General features: G+C 40.7%; 1 protein-coding gene and 2 long non-coding RNA genes across 5 annotated transcripts in view; 1 reads left to right on the forward strand and 2 right to left on the reverse strand.

The window, feature by feature from the left end:
- Positions 1-14,337, reverse strand: part of PPARGC1A (PPARG coactivator 1 alpha) — a 368,813-nt gene that overhangs the window by 79,519 nt on the left and 274,957 nt on the right. The gene's annotated exons all lie outside the window — the stretch shown is intronic.
- LOC113946823 overlaps positions 1-14,337 on the forward strand; it is a 29,061-nt gene that overhangs the window by 1,788 nt on the left and 12,936 nt on the right. Inside the window, exon 3 of one of the 2 annotated variants that reach the window (XR_003527568.1) lies at positions 5,359-5,444. The exons of the other annotated variant lie outside the window; for it this stretch is intronic. This is a non-coding gene — a long non-coding RNA (uncharacterized LOC113946823). Of the gene's footprint in view, positions 1-5,358; positions 5,445-14,337 lie in introns of those variants that run through there. 2 annotated transcript variants of the gene reach the window in all.
- Positions 8,006-14,337, reverse strand: part of LOC113946824 — a 19,576-nt gene continuing 13,244 nt past the window's right edge. Inside the window, exons 2-3 of the long non-coding RNA XR_003527570.1 lie at positions 8,134-8,212; positions 8,006-8,049 (exon numbers count right to left, since the gene is read on the reverse strand). This is a non-coding gene — a long non-coding RNA (uncharacterized LOC113946824). The remainder of the gene's footprint in view (positions 8,050-8,133; positions 8,213-14,337) is intronic.

Consider the following 14,337-nt stretch of genomic DNA (forward strand, 5'->3'; position numbering starts at 1 on the left):
GCAGATCCTCTAAAAGAACAGTGCTCTTCTTCCAGTGGAGTACTGGCACTTTTCAGAGGGCAACATTTACTTTAATTACTAAAATATACCCAATTTCTTCCAAGAAAGAAAAGGCTGTTGTTGCATATATAACATGGTTTCAGTTTTTAATGCCAGAAATGAATCAGTAAACATAGTTACATTATGGAATACTATTTCTTATTCTGTACCCATAGTAACCAAATTAATTTCAAGGCACTGCTGGCATTAATTCAATCTGAAGCTCACACTTTGGATTTCACATAGGTGCCTTCATCCTATTCTTCTTCTCAACTAATAAAATGTTAATATATGGCAATATATTTATTTCTGGTTCAGTTCAAGTTGAGGTGTGCAGTACTTTGCAGAAACCTAATTAATATCAATCATATATTACAACATTGTGTGGTTTAGTATACAAAAAAAATGGTGCTAGCACATGAGCATGAAACAGATGACCCAGGACTTAATTTCTAGCTGTAACTTCTCTGTTTCTAGGATAGGGAAGGCCAGTTTCTCCTTACCTTTCAATCTTCATTAAAAAAAAAATCCCTAACATACAGCAAAGAACTACAGTAAATATATCACAGTAAATATATACAGGTTTTTCCAGTGGGACCTACCAGCCTTCAGCCAAAAAACTCCATCCAGTTGATAGAAAAAAAGCATCTCCACATCCCAGGAACTGCACTTGAACTGCTCAGGAGACATAAGCAGTTCAATAGCTGTGGTGTTGACTAGACCTACTCTAGACCACAGCAAAATGAAATACAGTTCTTTTGTCAGAACTTAATTTGGGCAACCTGAGATCCCAGGCACACTACTATTATAAAGTCTCAATATCTGCTCTACTCCCCATAGTTAAAGAGGTTTTGCAGCAACAGTTCATATTTCTTGGAGCCTTTTTTACCCAGCTGCTCCCACTCCCATGTATTCCCAGGAGCTCTAGTGTCCCCAAGTATTTTGGTGCTTTCAAAATGCCCACCTAAGAGAAATTACTGCACTGAATGGTGTCCAGCTTGATCCAACCATGGCCAGAGCAACAGGGCCATATTCTGTCATCCTTATTCACCACATACAACAAGCAGTCCCATGAAAAGGGAGACCTGGTGTGAAGAGTTAAGGCAAAACTTCTGGATTAGCAGAGGGAGTGTGGGTGAGCTGTGGCTCACCAGGTGAAGATCCTTGCTCTGAAAAGAATCACCATCATACAAATTGCATGGAAGCTCAGGCCTTAAGCCTTGCATGGGTCAAAGACCTATAGCAAAGCTTGTTTTTGGATTTTGAACATCCCACCTTCTGGCAAAAGTCACAGAGATGTCTGAGCAAGCCCACAGCTTGGTTGCACTGGCAGCCCCATCCATGGACATAGAAGACTCAGTGGATCTCTCCATCAGGCACATCAGTCAAGACTGTAAGCCCAGGCCTTTGCAAATGGACCCATCTCAAACCAATCTGCACACCATAGGACTGCATTAAACACAGAGCCCCTCTGATCATTTCAGGTTCTTGCATCGGGAACTGAGCAGTAAAACTTTCAGGGGCCCTAGTGAGCCCCTGGGCTCTCTATGGCCTTGAGCCCTGCCTGCATACTGCATCCAAGGGCACAATATAGTCCTTCACTTTCACCAACTGCTATAGAATAAGAATTCCTAGAATGGCCCAAACCAATTCAAATATGGGTACTTTCAGACTTCTTTTCTATTCCAAATTATGTGCTTTGCCAGCTTCAAAAAAACAGATGGAAAATACATCCCTAAATGTGCACCCTTGTGATCATTCCAAAACGAAAGCAGCACCAAGTAGCTTAAAACGTTTGCTAGAAAAACTCTTTTCCATATCATGCAAATAGCAGACAAAAATAACTGCTAGGCAATTGATATACATACAAATATTGGTTATTTTAAACAGTAATTTGTTATTGAGGACATCTCACTGAAATATTATAATATTCAATTTCCTCTGCATTTGCATGGAAAAGGAGCTGGAGAGCGCATGATCATTCATTTAACTATTACGTAAATATGTCTATCTAAGATCACACGGCTTTCAAGCCAGAGTTCAAATACATGTTTAATGCATGAGAGTATGATGAAGAAACTTGTGAACTCACAGGTCTCACAGCCCAATCTCAATCAGATACGAGCTTGGTGTAAATATGTACAGTATCGTGTGCTTTCAATAGCACCATGTCTCCAGGCAGCAGTCTGACATCAGCAAAGGACACAGGTGGTTCCCTTTCCAACCCGGGAGGGAAGAATAAAAGGAGTTAAGACAGTGTGTAAATATAGCGATATTTTTTCCTTGGTGTTTTGCTACAGTTTTCAACCCTTAATGAATCTTCAGTGCATGAACAATTCTCATAACATCTTTGCTACAAATCAGTGAGTGGATGTCATGTCCTAAGATATTTATAACCTTAAAGGTAGTGGTAAGTGATACTGTTTGGCAGCCTTGGTTTAGAAGTGCTGAAGATACTTGCCTTTTGGTTTCATAAGAAAGGAGCTCCAAAAAGCCACAAAACCTCAGTTTCCTTGCTCTAAATGTATCCCTTTCATATAGCAGGTCACTGTTACTAATAATGCCTGTAAGAATGACAAACAACAGTCAGTCACAGGCACAGAGTATGTCACAACTGCTTTTAGACAGCTCAACTTTGTAAACTCTAACAGTGTGAGATATGCTAAACCCTGCACAATCCACAGTAGTTTGATTCTGAATCTCACATTACAAGAGTTCACACGTACACTAACCTGCATATAGAATAACCCAATTCGGCCTTTCTTTCTATCTGTACATAAATAGATACTTTTTTTTTACACAGTGACAGCCACTGCCTCTTAAACCATTTTCTTTTGTTGCATTTCCTTAGAAACACAAATCTTGTTCCTTGGCAGCAGTTGCTGTAAGTGCTGTACCACATGCCCAAACTAGTTCTCAGTCACAGCTTTAATTCACAGTAAGTGGCACGAAAGGAGGTCAACACTTCTCAGAAACCACTTTCAGTTCTTCGCTGCTTCAGTATCTATTCTATAAAGCCATCCGCCCTAACAGAAAGAAAGTTGTTTCTTATATTGTGTCCCTTGCTTTTTTATTATTGTCATCTTTATGGAATGGGCTGCAGAATGTATCTGATGGAATAAAAGAAGATTATTCCTGGAACCACATTCCTGCTTTCCCTTTTGCAAGATCCTAAAAATATAAGCAAAAAGAAAATAAAAATTAATACTTTCTGCAACAAAAACAAAACTCCCCTTTCTTTTTCAGTGCAAAAAGACTTTATATAAATGGCATCTTGCAACTCAGTGTCAATCACTGTGTCTTACTTTCAGTTCAATTTACTTGCTTACAGAATGATTGGGTTTTTTTATCAACCCGACCAAGACATCATGGAGCTTGAAAATCAAACAGCCTTCTTTTTGCCATGATGCATCACTGGCAAGAGGAATGTCCTTGCTGACAATATTTTGCTGTCACATTTGCCTCTACAGCTTCACTGCCTTCTCTGTGATCAATGAAAACAGATTTTGACCTCATCTATTTCATTTCAGACCATATTCTGCCCTGAGGCACATGAGTACAACCTATCATAGTTATAGTGGCAATTGGGGCAGAATTTGTTCCTTTCCTGACAATTCAATATGTGATTCATGAACCAGAATTGAATCCAGCTCTCCTTTCCTAGAGCTCCTCTGGTTCTTTGGCATTAGCATCAGTAAAAAAAGAAGCAAAGATGAATTTATGTTGGTCATATCAGCAGAACTGCCTGGGTAGTCAATAATCAGACTGCTCGGCAAGATGCTACCTGACCAAAAGTTAGTTACTGTATTTTATTTAAACAGCTTATTCTGTACTTTGCTTGCTTGCTTGCTTGCTTGACTTTTCCCTGTGTTTTTTAACTAATGGGATCGTAAGACCTGGAAAAACACCTCCTAGTCTTGAACATTTCTAATTGGCTTAATAAAGCAAACAGAAATAAACATAATCCTCTCCACAACCATCACCTTAAAAAACATACCCATACTACTAGATGTGGAATACACAGTGTATTCACAGGGTGTGCGGTTGCAGCACTAACTGGATGATCAAGTTTCCCATTAATCCCCAAGACAATGGACCACTTTTGAAAATACAGGCTCCATTTCTATTCATATGACCCAAAGTGCCAACACCTGTATACATTCTTTCATACAACTAACTGCACAGCTGAGGCGAACACACTTCAGCACACACGGTCCAAAATGGACGCACAGGAATGCCCTCGGATGTGCAGCACTCCACTGACCGACCTATGCTGTGGGGCACTCCCTCTGCACAAGCTACAGAAGGAGGAGGGTCTGCTTGAGACCACCTTCGGAGCGTTGGCGCTTCAGAGCCAATAACAGGAGCTCATTTTGAACCCTGGAGGTCCCCAGTGTCTCCATGTCTCACTCAAGATGACAGGCCTCACATGCATATATTGTATTATAATTTTCTGCAGAACTCAGTTCCCAAGCAGAGGAAAGGTTGACATCACTTTGAAAACCACATCTAAGACATGTAATGAACTGCATACAGGAGACTAATCTATAGTAAATTTGATGTACAGTAAAAATAAACTCCTTAATATAACAAAAGCACTAATCAACATATTGCATATTAGGCCTGCAAAGCACCAATTACCTGATGAAGAGAAGTAATGTGCGATAGTTACAGTTTCCTCAGCTATTTAACTATTTACGTCAATGGAAGCCAAGGAAAACAATGCCTACAGAACCACACATGAAAACTCACATGAAGGATTTCAGCCAAGATTTGAGTTTAGATTTGAACATAAGGAGAAAAAACTATTCAACAACAAAACAACAAAAATAAAGGTCACGACTTCCAAATCCTGCTGCATCTTGCTACTGTACTGGTTATGAGAATACAATTTTTGGAAGCAAATTATTTTAATTTCCCTTACCATTTAAGAAAAATGCATTCAAAGCAAAACACTGAGCCTGATCCTGCCCTTCTGCAACCCCATCAATAACAGCCTTACCACACACTAGAGTGAAGAAGGATTTATGCTTTCCCATGGGCCATGCTCTGAGTTCTTAATTCAACACCATATTCACTAACTTGTTCAGTGAGATTAGCTGTGGTTTCAAGTGTTATTCACTCAGGCAATGGGTCTACAAACACCCTCTTGCTCTGTATTGCCAGACCAAAGAAGATATGAATAATTTGGGACACATTACCAAAGGCTCAGAGTATCTTCTGTGGGGTTTTCTTTGGAGCGAGAGACCTTCCTGGGTGTGAAAATTGGCCTTGTAATGAAATAAATAGAACTCACTTCTCTTCCTTTCCTTTTTTTAGGTAGCATGACCTAAAAAAGGATTTGCAAACACACTTGGAGAGGAGAGAGAGACCTTGTGTCTATTGGATTTTTGTTTATTTTCTGCAGTTATTACAGAGAGTTTCTCAAAATTCTCAAACATCTGTGAATCTTATAAGGTTCATCTTTTCAAAGTGCAATGTGTCGAGCTTAAATTTCTTTTACTTCTTAGTATACTTATTACACTTACTGCAAACTATCCGAATGACCACGCAGTGTTTTAAATGGGGCTGCAAATATCCCTTGGATCACCATCAGCAAAAAGCTTCTCTTCCTAAAGGAAAGTAAAATCCAGCACGACTTTTTGATCTACTGTTTGCTATTTTGTAAAACTGCAGGAAAACTTCTGCCTTAAAGGCCGAGCCCTGCTCCTTCGGCACTGAACCAGACCAAGAGGGGTCTGTCTGTGTGCCGCACCGGAGTCGTGCTTGGAGGCAGAGCACGCCGAGCCTGCCAGAAGTGCTGATTCACTGCAGACACCAAAGAGGCTGCTTAGTAGCTAAGCTGGGGGGCAAAAAGATGGCACAGAGGAGAGGTATCTTCATCAGTGCAAATAAATAAACAGGAGGGAATGCCAGAGCTGTTGCAGAGAGTGGATTCCCCGAGACCTCTGCTTAATACATGCGTGTTAGTTCGCTTATTGGAACAAAACCTGTTAATACAGCTCTAGCCATAGGGGGGAAAAATACTTGCAAATGCACAGAAGTCATGTAAATCAGAACTGCTGCTCTATTTTACAAGAAAATTTCTCCATTAATAATTTCATGACTTAGAGCAAATGAGCATGGTTGGAAACAGGGGACCCTGCTGATACTAATCTGAAGGCATAGGATACTTTCGTTTCTCTCTCACATATATACCAGACATACTCCCTTGGCTCAAATCCGGGTGTGGACTAGGTGCTTTTGTGGCTAAAACACCACCTTCTAATTTGGTTAAGTCTACTAGTAACTTTTTTTGGTTTGGAGTTGCAAAATGTTGCATCAACCCCCCAGGATTTTAAAATCCAAATTCTCAGAGCTGTCACATTTATAATTAGAACGATCTGATACGACTGGCATTAGTGTGAGGTAGGAACATATCACAGAGGGCCAAGCAGACAAACTAAAATATTTCTCACCGTTAGAAAGGGAATTCTTCCAAGTAGAAATGTCAGTTGAGTCACAAGGGCTCTGTGCAAAAGTAGCACCTCTTCATCCTCATACCTACTCTTAGAAAGTCCTGCACTGTTGCTTAACTTAGTCCAACAGACCACACCACCTACCAAAGCCCTGACAACAGCCCTGGCTCTCTGTGTTAAACCCAGATTCTCCTCTGAGTAGAAAATAACTTTTCTCTAAGTGCAGGTTGTTTCGGAGCTACCTGTAACGCCCCCAGCCCATACACAAAGTCAACATGTTCATATTGCATATAAAAAGAGATGCCCCCAAACTGGAAAAAATGAGGTTTGATAAAATGCCTTGTCACAGAATCCCTGGATGCAGAGACAGTTGCAGCAGATCTTTATGTGCTGCTGAAAGTACTTTTCAAGTTGTTTACCTCCATATTGGAGAAGGAGAAAAAGGAAGTAGGAAAGGAAGGGAAGAAAGGAGGGAAGGAGGAAAGGAGGGAGGGTACACTATTGTAGCTACTGAATCAGCAAACAAATGAGCAAGAGACAAAACGAGAATGGCTGTAAGGAACCTGGCACCATCAGCATGTTGAGTGAAACAATAAAAAAGAGCCTGGAAGAAAAGAGAAACACTGAATGCAGATACTAATTTTTCCTTTTCTTTTTTTTTTTTTTTCTGGAAGAGGATTTATGATGCCAGATTTCAGTTGCCTCTTAATAACAACACCTGGCTAAATACAAATGAAATTAATTTTACAGCTGCAATCTTTCCACATTTTGCACATGGTGATTTGCTGAAAGAAACCCTATCACAAGGTGTCAAAAAGGAACATAAAACATAACATGCAATATTTTTTGAGAGACATCAATTGTAATTATATGAAACCTAACAAAGCTGCTCCAGGGAGAGGTGGATAGAGTTGCACAGCAGAGAGCCTGGCCCGCCATGCAGATGGCAAAGCTCTATGCAGGCAAATACAGTGGGAAGGCCACAGGGGCTCACATGTATCAAACAATAACAACAATGTGTCTCTTCCTTCTGCCATCAGGTCACTGAAACCAGTGTGAAAGTGGCATGGAGATAAAAATGCTATGGTCAGGTATTAGGTTAGAACTTCCTACATGACCTGAAATTACAACCATCATCCCTCATACCTCTTACTTCCACATGACAACCCTCATCCCATATCCTAAACTAAATCACTGGTCTCAAAAGTTTTACTAGCACAGTATGTGTTGTTGCACTCTTCATCCAATGTATTTAGTTTTTCTTGAAAATCAGCAGAAACTGATCTGTAACACAGACATGGTATTAAAGCACACTTCTGACTAGCACTGTACCAGTGCTGTGTGGAAAGCAGAGATGGCTCCTCCAAGAAAATATGAAAAATTTCTGAATACTACATCTGAGAAGCAAGATGTGATACTTATTTCAATGTTAGGACAGGAGTAGTTTACCTGCTCCTTCCTCTCCTTACCCCATGACCAGACTGGAAAATTTTTCTGTTTCACTGCTTGGGAGAATGAAAGATGGTGCTGTCCTTTAGTCTCTGTACCACACCTACAAAATACATTTCCAGGAAAGTAGTATTTTCTGTGTTGCTTTCTGGTGGTGAGGGTCATATTATTAATGCATTTGGCTCACCTTCCTGCAACCAGGCACGCATACAACAGGAGAGGAGACCTGCAAAATGGCCACAGCTGTCCTAAGAAAGCATCAGGTCCTTTAAAACACAAAATCCACAATTTCATGAAGTGGGTCAGTGCTGAACAAAAATCTTCTTTCTTGGAATTAAAATAGGCAAGTTGCTTTCTGGTATTTCACCTGACTCATATTATCACAAACATGATACACATTTAACTATGTTATAGCACCAAAAGGTCCCACTTTTTTAGATTTTGCTCTTCTTTGAAACTACTAGGCTCTACACTGGCATGAACACGTGGAAAGATATTGCCCTTGTGAGAAAGCAAAATAGTATACCAGCTTTCCTGGATAAACTAGGGGTAAACTATGAAATGTGAACAGATGTCTTTTAAACTATGAAGAATGACAACCAATTTTTGAAAATACGCTGAAGAAAACTCTTTGTAAGGTTTGGTTTTTTCCTTGCTTTGGTTTTCTGTATTAACACTTGGGCTTGCACTCAATATTAATCCCTCCCATATTTCTCAGCTCTTGTGTAGAAAACACACCACAGTCCTACAGCTGCGGCATTTCGAAGTCTGCACAACATGCTGTACATGCCATTGGTTGACATTTTATTGACAACAAAGGCCCGCAGCACAGCAGTGCTTTTAGAGATGGGATTAACATAATGAACTCTATCTTCATGGCTTTTTCATGGCATTTCTTTATATAAAAGAGTGAAAAAAGGCTCAAACCAGAAACAAACATTTTTTTCCTATTCTTTTAGGACACAGTCCCCTCTGAAATAACTGTACACTCCTAAAGGAGAGAAGAAGTCTTTAAATAAAGGAACACATTTGTACTTGTAAGAAGAACGTAACTGCTGAAGAACTATGGGGAAAAAAAAAGTACTGACCTTTCTGTGAGGCAAGAAGAGCTCAAGTGTGGGGCCTGCACTAGTACAATATTATAGCTGATTGAGTAAACTCCATCATGAGATAGTAACATGAACGATGCTGTGACCTCCTACCACGCAGGGACAGGCTGAAACAATTTTGCAGCAATGCAAAACACCAAGGTTTCAAAATTCTTAAAACTACATGTACAAAATCCAGCAGGTATTGCTTTAAGTCTGTCCCAAGTCAAATGGTCCTCATGCATGAGCAATACGCACAAACACAGCCACTGAACCCAGTCTAGGTTTGCCAGATGCCCCGCCCATGTTTGCAGGATAGTCCCAAACACAGGAAAGAGAGTAGCACCCTGAGCAGGAATCAGCAATTTTGTCTGCAAAGCTCTGATCCTCCCCTCTTAAAGCTTCAAGAAAACTCTTCAATGAAAAAGTTCTTGGCAGAGTTTTCATCTGTTCTTGGCTGGACTCGCTAGCCAAGTCTGAAGCACACAGAGATCTGGTTTATTTTTGTCCTAGTACGGGAGTAAAACCCCACAATATTAATGTTTTTTACAGAATGAAGTGGAGCAATCACACAGACATCAGGCCAGCTTGAATGTAATTGCTAAAAAATTAATTTAGACAATTAGGAATTATAGTTTCTGACTTTGCAAATTTTCTTTCTTTTCTTTTGGTCTGTCCCTTTCTGAAGTCCTGCATCCCAGCCTTCCTTTTAGTAGCCTTCTACAAACACATGAAAAAACTACCTATGTATCTACATGAGGAACTTATTCAGCCCCTTTAGTGGGTGACAACAGAAGAATATGGCAATTTGGTATGAACTCAAACTGCAATTTAATCAAATTAATGTTGCAAAGGTGCCTTAGTAAGAGATCAAAGTAAAAAAAAATGACTGTAAAAAAAATCACAGTGGCCAGCAATTGCAGCAAAAACCTGTTTGCAGCTGAATTGCCAGCAATAAACTAAAACATTATATCCACTTAGAAATTAAAAGGTGCAAACTAAACATGCAAACTGCTTACAAAAATGGGGCAAATTATCCTGGTCACTGCGGAAGTAGAGGGTGTTCAGCAACTTTCCTAAAAGTTCTGTCAACTTGCAGAATCATAACTCAATTTCTCTATGAAGTTCTGAGATCCTGAAAACCAAACACATTTGCGGACCATATCCAATCCCTCCACCCTGGTTCACAACCTTTGTTTAAGGAAGACAAGTAATCTGTATTGTGAAAAAAGGCTGTGCTCATTTTCCTAACGTACTTTCCTGTGACTTTCACCCTCAGTTATATAAGAGTGGGAAGCATGGACAATTCATTCTTAATGCTAGCTCAGTCCTGGCCTCTCCTGGGCACTGGCTGAAAATAATACTAAACCATGCTGAATCATTTACAGTAGCTTTATGATGTGGATTATCATTCAGCAAGGACTGACTTGACCTCATCACACTCATTTCATGCAGCAATGCAGACTGGACTCCAACCAGAGTCTAACAAATGCCACCCACATTTGGCACCAACACAAGTCATGCATTCATGTAGAAGGCTCACTCGTAGAATAAAACTGCTTTAAATTTAGTCTTGAACTAAACTTTCAGTAATTGTCATATCCTTGCCTCTTCTGTCAGCATGGGCAGTGCTTTAAAACTGTAAGCTGCTCAGACATATATGCAGTTTTTTGTTTCAAGCAGCTTCCCTACTCTTATTTTCAGAAGGGTACTAGCCATTATGAGAAAATATTTTGTTAATCAATGCTTCCAGCAGTCACACAGATTTATAATGCCTCTGCTAAAATAATGGTCCTTTATTCTGCTTCTTCCTCTAGACAGAGATTCTGGTCACAAGGCACGGGAACAATTTACCTCCTCTTAGACACAAGAGATACTGTGCTACAACACAATGCAAAAATGTGAGCTCCTCAGTCATGCAGAACCTGGTCATATGGCTGCCCACTGAATTCCTTCTCTTTCCACCATCATAAAAGGGAGTATAAGATGCTGTTGCCATTTATATTCCACTGATTACACAAGCTATTTTCATGGCAGGACTCTGCTGTTGCATTCCATCTCAGAGGCTGAACAGATTGAGCTTTTTTAGTGGATTCTATTAAAATAGATGTTGGTTCCAATAGGACAAATTCATCAGGTAGGGAGCTTTTACAATGAGTCATTTTAAGGTAATCTTTGTACACATGCTCTTCAAATAGCTTGAACTCTTTGAATGATAAAAGTACACAGAAACAATAGTAGCTGTGAGTGGAGAAGAAATGTTTTAAAAGCTGGTTTTGTTAAATGTTAAACCAGGAAACGAAACTCTGATTTTAGACTGGATTTTTCTATGTGTATTCCCATCCTTACTGATTTCTTTCTAGTATTAAAACTATGGGAAACAAAGGTTTTAATTGCAGGACACTTTTATTTTTACTCATAAACTGTCACTATCAATCATTTATGTTTTCTAGTGAACTCCTACACTAAATAAAAAGAGAATATAAGAATAAATCTTTGAAAAGGAATCAATTTGCTGCACATCAATCCCTGCAGGCCATGTGCTCATAAGTCAATAGTTTAAAATGAAAACATCTGATCAAGGTAATACACCTGTTAAAAGAGCATAAAATTCCAAACCCAATGGTAAAATATAAAGATTATGAAGCCTCTTAAAGGAGCCATCAAAGTAAACTATTACACAGATACATCTGCTTCATACCAGCACCTGCTCCATCAGTGCCACTCACAATAAATGAGCACTAGGACAAACATTTCATAGAGCATCTGCAGAAAATATTTTTTTCCGAAAGTAATTCAGCTCAAGAAAAGAAAAAAGTAATGATTTAGCACTGCATGTGCTTTCTAATAAAGTATCTCCAAGCAACAAAAATATTAATGATCTGAGCTCATCACAAATCTGCGCATTAGCAATTTATCAGTCATTTTTACAGACGGAGCAACTCCAATACACGATAGGCAGGGTGAAGTGACCAGCATGTTTGAGTGTGTTGAGAGCTGGGCTCGAGCACACTCCAAAGCTCACAGGGAATCAGTACTATCACTGCTACTATGAGTATTACTATTACACAGTTCAACCACTTGTTCTCTTTTTTCTACCTCAGCGGCTCTAACTTTTGCAGTTTTGCTGGAAGAGGAAATAAATCCCCTCACCAGCACAGGAATCCTTGCACTTTTCCAGTGTGTCATTTCCCCCCCTTCCTTCTCAAGCAATACAAATCCCACATGGAAACTCTCTGCCAACATACTCACTTATGCATGTGCTGTTGGTAGAGCCAAGGGAATTTTTGTTTCTCTTTTGTTTCCCTCCTTTTTTTTCTTTTAATTTAAACAAAGCGTGTTCATGGCTACATCTGAGGGACTTTTGAGCCTCTTTCCAAAAGCTTATGGGCCTTTTGAGTCTCAGTTGTAATTAGTCTCAACCATGTTTTGTAGTGCTTGTGATCTCAGTTGGTTTTGGCCATGAGTTAAAAATGGAGGGAAGGGTTGGTACCTGGTTTTCCTTCTCCAGACTTTCTCCACCCTTCTCACTTATTTTTATTTTTCTGAGGTTTTGCAGACATGAGAGGACATGGTTGCATATACAGGGCCAGGGGAGCAGCACAATTTCTCCCAACACCTGGCTCCCAACCAAACCAGCGGTCAAATCTCCTCTGTCTTCACAGTCCCGGGAAAGGCTTTCGCAACGGTGCTAACACACATTTCACACTCCTGCATCTTCCCTTCATGCAAAAGAAAGCTGATTCCAATATCTAAACTTTATATCACCCTGGTCCCTGCCCATGGATGCTGCTGGGGGGCACAGGGTGCCAGCAGGCAGCTCCCAAGGGGTCACAGAGTGCCTCCCGCCCAGCGGCACAGGGACCCACATGAGGAGATAAGTGTGAACTAGAACCCGCCAGTGTTTCCCTTTATGCTCCAGAGGCCACTGCTGTTAACTTTACCCTCCGCATTACCACATGAGTAATGCCACTCATGTGACCAGAATTTCCAGGTGCGGAATTTAAATTCTTTGCACCTTTGACTTACCTCATGAAGGAGAGACGCCATGGCCCCAGCTGCCTCAGCCTGCCAGAGACCACAGTCCTTCACCAGGAACCCAAGCTTTTTCATCTGGGACCCTCAAAAAAGGGCATTTAACACATTTGTCAAAGTGGTTGAACAGTCAGGGCCACTGTCAGGCTTTATATAATGCTGCATTTTTGGCATTGTTTTTGAAATGCCCGGTGCAGGTGTCAGCCTGTTTAAAGGGTACAGTATGTGTGCACACCTCGCCTTCCCCGTCAGCACACGAATTGTTACCTCTCAGAATGTATTGCCTTGGCACTGCTGACATTTATGTAGAACAGTGAGGTCTATTTTGCCAGCTATGACTTCAGTGTCATTCTCAATAACTTTAAAAGATCAACCATAACAAAACAAAAAGGCTTCTGAATTTTATTGGCACGTGCTACCACAGGAAATATAAAATACAGGCACCTGTCACAACTGATCCTTCATTTTTTGAAAAAAAAAAAGGAAGGAGACAAAAATCAAACAAAATAAAATAAAATAAAATAAAAAAAAAAGAAAAGGGGGGGGGAGGAGCAACCATAGCCTGCGGAAGTGCTCTGATCTGTAAGACCACATTAAAACAGAGGAATGATTCAAAAATAGCCTTGTCTGAAACACAGCACCAAAGGTAAGTGCAGTGAGGGAGCACTCCCAGGCAGGGCAGGGCAGGGTAGAGCAGGTGCCTGCTTCGGGCATCACTCATAGGGCGACAAAGCTGCTCTGGAAAGAAGGGGTTAATATTAGCTGCGTGTTATACTCAGCGATGCCTTAAATAATCATCACATGGCTCCTGTAATCTGTTCCATGCTGTCAGCGCTGGGTTAGTCATAATAATATCAGATAAGAGCTGTTCAAAGTGACATACTAACCAACATGAGAGCCACATGACTTTCTGGCTACATGGCTGCCCTTCACCTGAACTTTGGCTTAGATAGTTTTATACCAGCACAAGGTGCACTGATGTCAGAGTGACTTCTGTGCATCGGTGGTGGAAAACCGCTGGCACCCCCAAGCACCCCACAGCCCGTCCTCTGCAGACAGGAGGTTCTGGGGTACCCTCTGGACATCTCCCTCCATTTTTTCTAAGCTGGCTGCAGGGTAAGGGAGGCACTTCTGGCAGGGGGCATGCGGGGTGACTTTTCCTTTTTTTACGACTACTTCCTGCCTCTCCCCTGCCTCCTCTGTTGCAGGCAGCCAAACAGAAGAGAAGAGAGGCTGGAGAGAGGCAAAGCAGGAGGAGGAACCTTAGC

Source organism: Corapipo altera, unplaced genomic scaffold, assembly GCF_003945725.1.
Source record: "Corapipo altera isolate COAL_440 unplaced genomic scaffold, ASM394572v1 22, whole genome shotgun sequence".
NCBI classification, from domain to species: domain Eukaryota; kingdom Metazoa; phylum Chordata; class Aves; order Passeriformes; family Pipridae; genus Corapipo; species Corapipo altera.